Below are 5,289 nucleotides of genomic sequence, written 5' to 3'. Positions count from 1 at the left end.
GGGAAGGCGGGAGGTAGGGGAGACAGGGCGAGAGTGCCGTGAGGCGGATCGAGATGCGAGGGTGCTTCGGGGTCCGAGCGGGTGTTGAGCCCGTCTGATGGCCTTGTAGCGAGGGTAGTCTTCCTCGATCGATCGGGGTGTCCGATTCGGGCACGGCTGCTGCTCGCAACGATAGAGGACAGTTTCAGGACCGTCTGGGATGTAGACGTCGATGAGGTCCTGGGAGTCGAATGCGTGGATCTGGCCTTGGCAGGCAGCCATGATGGAAGGGGGAAGGACGGGGAGGTGCGCGTACTACAATGGCCGTGCTATGCTAGCTTACGCTACGGCGCCCAAGAAGACACTAGGGTTCGCAGTTCACGTGGGGCCCAGTACTGCTTTTGACTATTATGCAGCAGGAACCTAGTCCACGCGTCCGTGAGGACAAGTACCGCCCACTGAAGTGCAGGTACTGAAGAGTTCGTTCCCTAAGTGGTGGCGATGTATGTACGCTATCTACGTATCGTATGTATCATAGGGTATCATAGGGGTGCGCACCACCCGACCTGTGGGAAAGGGAAGTGAGTGTAAGGGGTCCCGAGGGGACGCCGGCAGCTTGGGGAGTTTCGACCTAATGTCGCGACTTGAGGTCAAGCGACTAAAGAAAACTTGAAGGCTGGGGGCGTCCGACTGAGTCTCACCGAAGTGATGGTGAGCTATGCTCAAACCTAAGGCTAGGGACAAGAATGTATTAGTTAGTAAGTAAAAGAAGTAAGTACAGGAGAGCTTACTGACCTAGGGACAAGAGGTCGAAACTGAGGTCCCTAGGGCAGCAGAGGCTGGTTTATATACATGGGAAGATTTAGGGCAGGCTGTGCGCGTTGGTCCGTGCGCAGCTGGTCTGTGCGCAGCATGCCGACGCGGCCCCGGGGGCCGGTGAGTCAGAGCGGCTGCGTCAGCGGGGCCCGAGCTGTGCCGTGCACTGCCGTCCTATCTAATCTAATCGTACAGTAGATAACGACGTGTCCATATCAGGCAGGTAGTACAGAGGTCGCGGGTTCGAGCCCGCGAAAAGGAAAAAATTAAAAAACGGCTAGGCGCCGTACCAAGTCGTGACAGGAATGCCCAGTCGCAGAGTGGACTCAGTTGTTCAGTGCAAATTCCGCGAGCGGCAACTGCTTTGCCCAATCATTCTGCCTGTGGCTGGTGAAAGCATGCAGGTACTGCTTGATCTCCTGATTCCAGCGCTCAGTCTGGCCGTTTGTCTGAGGGTGGAACACTGTAGACAGTGCCGGCTCGATCCCTAGTCCCTTGTACACCACGTGGAGATATTTTGAAGCGAACTGGGGACCTCGGTCTGATATGACCTTGGCCAGGGCCCCATGATGCTTGAACACATCGCGGATGTACAGGTCTGCCACACCTTCTACCGTCAGGGTCTCATGACAGTGTCACAATGTGCTCTGCCACAGTCCCCTGGTCGGCCTAGGACGATCCCCCGGTGGCGGGAGCCACCACACCATGTGACCACATGATTGTATCAATTGCGGAGCAATCGGACCGGAGCAGAGCTCCGGCCACACTTCTTTTGTTCCATTGTTCCTGTGGCCAAGTGGCCCTTGTTCTCCTTTTGGACTCTATTGTTCTTTCCTCTATTGTTCTGCCGTGGGAATGCTTTCCCCTGCTCATGTATATAAAGACCTGCTGTAGCGTCCTTTAATCTATACTTCTGTGACCCACTTCGACTTCAGCCCCACTTGTGGCATTCAGTCCTTCAGTGCTAGTCCTGTGCAACTGCTCCCTGCGTCGCCTTTTGATAGGTTATAAGCCCCGCGCTCTAGCAGTCAACTACACACACTACTAGCGCGCCACAGAGTCAATCTCTTCAATTTTCGGACCACTCCTTGTCTCTACACTCTCACATCTTTCCCTCTTGCCACAATCTGCGCTTTCACTCTCTGCCACTCTGCTTGTGCCTACAATGTCGAACCACTCGTCCTCTCCCTCCTTCCCCAAACTCAATGCTTCAAACTACAAGTCCTGGGCTGGGGACATGGCTGCCTGGCTGCGCTCTGCAGGCCTGTGGCGCCTTGTCTCTGGTGCCTACCTCAAGCCAGAAGCAAAGGACCCCAAGGCCCCCACTGAAGCGGAGGCCACACTACTGGAGAAGTGGGAGGTGCAGGAGGCAAAGGCTGCTGGGTGGTTGTATCTCATGGTTGAGGCGGACCAGAAGGTGCATTTCTCCAATATTGACAGCGACCCTGTTGCAATGTGGGCGGCCCTCAAGGGTGTCCACCAGCGTCCTCATGCTGCTGGACGTTGGAATGCCTGGGAGGCGCTGTTGTCTATCAGGAAGAGCGATTCTGAGTCACTTCAAGCGGTTATTAACCGTGTTGAAGACGCCATGCAGCAATGCAAGAATCTGCGCCCTGACAAGTACACCCTGGACAACCTTGACAGTGAACTCACTGTCATGGCTATGATCCTGGCCCTCCCTCGCGAGGATTTTGCCCTTCTGCGCACTCAGCTGCTCAATGGTGACCTCAAGAAGGCCACAGTCATCCAGGCCTTTGTCACTGAGGATGCCCAGCGCCGCCATGACTCCACCATTGCCTCCCAGTCTGCCCTTGCAGTCGCCTCGTCGTCCACTGGCCCCTACGACTTTTGTGGCGCATCTGGCCACTCCCAGCCACAGTGTTTTTCGTTCCAGAAGGCCCAGAAGCAGGCCAAGGAGCGCCGCGCCACTAGGGGCAAAGGCAAGGCTGCCACTGCGCAGGAGAAGCCTGCAGAACCTGCCCAGGAATCCGCTGCAAATGCAAGTGCCCTCTCCTCACACTCCCTTGAGCCCTCTTCGCCCTCTACACCGCTTCAGCTTGATGCTGACTTCACCTGGAATGCAGACACAGGCGCCACTTCTCATATGACGCCTCATCGCCACTGGCTTCGCAACTACAAGCCACTGCGGTTGCCTGTGAAGTTGGCAGACAACAAGGTTGTCTATTCTGCTGGTGTGGGGTCGGTCGTCTTCAGGCCCAGGGTGAAGGGAGCATTTGTGCGGTCTGTGGAGTTCTCAAGGGTGCTGCATGTGCCTGATCTGCGAAGCAATCTCCTGTCCTGTCTTCATCTTGCGCGCAATAAAGGGTTTACTATCACCATTTCGTCCGATGCCATGGCCTTCTATCAGTCTGGCACACTGCGCTTTGTCGCACCCATTGACCCCAACAATGCTGCCTACCTTGATGGCGAAGTGGAGCCTCTTGTTGAGGCCTCAGCACGCATTGCAGCCACTCTGCCACTCGACCTCAACCTCTGGCATCGTCGTCTTGCTCATAATAACTATGCAGACGTCCAGAAGCTTGTCAGAGACGAACTGGTCACTGGCCTCACCCTCAGCTCGAAGCAGCAGCCTGATCCTGTCTGTGAGCCATGCCTAGCAGGCAAAATGCGAGCACACCCCTTCCCTCCTTCGTCTCATGTGTCCACCATGCCTCTGGAGCTCGTCCACAGCGACGTCCATGGCCCTCTGCCTGTCCGCACTCACTCTGGCTACCGCTACTGGATCACCTTCATTGATGACTACTCCAGATTCAGAGTCGTCATCCTGCTCAAGGCCAAGAGTGAAGCCTTTGCTGCGTTCAAGCGCTTCAAGGCCTATGCTGAGAACCAGCTGGGGGTGAAGATCAAGGCACTCCAGAATGACAAGGGAGGGGAGTACATGTCCAGTGAGTTCATTGCATTCACAGACTCCTGTGGCATTGTGCGTCGCCACACTGTGCGCAACAGGCCACAGCAGAATGGGGTTGCTGAGCGCGCCAATGGTGTCATGTCTGACACTGCCACTGCCATGCTTGCAGAGTCCTCCTTGCCTCCGTCCTTCTGGGGCGAGGCTGTGGCTGCCATGGTCCATGTCTGGAATCGTCTGCCCACTGCAGTGCGCCCTGGCACCACCCCTTATGAGCTCTGGCACAAGGGCAAGCCCAGTGTGGCGCATCTGCGTGTCTGGGGCTGCACTGCATATGTGCACGTCCAGAAGGACCAGCGCAAGGGTCTGTCGCCTCACATGCATAAATGCGTGTTTATAGGCTACCCAGACGGCTACAAGGGCTGGAAGTTCTACTGCCCTGACACAAGGAAGGTGGTGATCTCTGAACGCGCCGAGTTTGATGAGCGGTTTTTCCCTGGTCTGAGGCGCACTCCTGCCTCGCTCTCCACTCCCATTATCGACCCTCCGGCCTCTGAGCCTGTCCCTCTTTTTGTACCTGCACTGGATCAAGGGGGGGACGACGACTCTGTGCCTGCTGCCATTCCTGAGGCCCCTATTGCGCCAATTCCTGCAGCGGCACCTCTTCCAGTTGCTCCAGTGCCTGTCCAAGCTCCTGCGCCTCCAGCACCCATTGTGCCTCCTGCGCCACAAGCTGTTCAGCCACCTCCTGCGCCACAAGCTGCGCAACAACCCCCTCCTGAAGCGGACGACCTCAATCTGCCCATTGCCATTCGCAGGGGAAGACGACATGCACCAGTCCCTGCAAAGCGCGAAGACTCTCCTGACCCCCTCGACCTGTTTGCTGAGGAAGCGGATTTCGTCGAAGTGCAGTTTGCTGGGCTTGCAGCTGGTGCTGACCCTCGCAATTTTCGCGAGGCCATGCGCTCCCCTGATGCCAAACTGTGGCAGACAGCCTGCAACGACGAGATACTGTCTCTGATTGCGAACCACACCTGGGATGCAGTCCCTTTGCCAGCTGGAAAGAAGGCCATTGGATGCGGCTGGGTGTTCAAGGTGAAGCACAATGCTGATGGCTCCATTGAGCGGTACAAGGCTCGACTTGTGGCCAAGGGCTACTCACAGCGGCCTGGCTTCGACTACACCGAGGTTTTTGCGCCCACCTCTCACCCTGCTGCTCTGCGCCTTGTTCTTGCCCTCACTGCCATTGAGGATCTGGAGCTGCACTCTGTCGACATCTCCTCTGCCTTCCTACAGGGCGACTTGGATGAGGAAATCTACATGCAGCAACCTGAAGGCTTTGCTCAAGGTCCCCCTGGCACAGTCCTGCGTCTAGGCCGTCCTCTTTATGGCCTCAAGCAGGCTGGTCGCATGTGGAACAAGAAGCTACACCAGGTGCTCACCTCCATGGGCTTCAAGCGGCTCGAGTCTGACCGCAGTGTGTACATTTATCTGCGAGATGAAGTGCGCATTATCATCCCTGTGCATGTGGACGACCTCACTCTGGCCTCCACCTTGCACGCTGCCATTGACAAGACAGTCGAGGAGCTGTCTCAGCACTTCAAACTGCGCAACCTTGGCCCCACACA

This window comes from Postia placenta (assembly GCF_002117355.1).
Source record: "Postia placenta MAD-698-R-SB12 unplaced genomic scaffold POSPLAscaffold_8, whole genome shotgun sequence".
Taxonomy (NCBI): domain Eukaryota; kingdom Fungi; phylum Basidiomycota; class Agaricomycetes; order Polyporales; family Adustoporiaceae; genus Rhodonia; species Rhodonia placenta.
The sequence above is the reverse complement of the archived record's forward strand: the minus strand, read 5'-3'. Positions refer to the sequence as shown.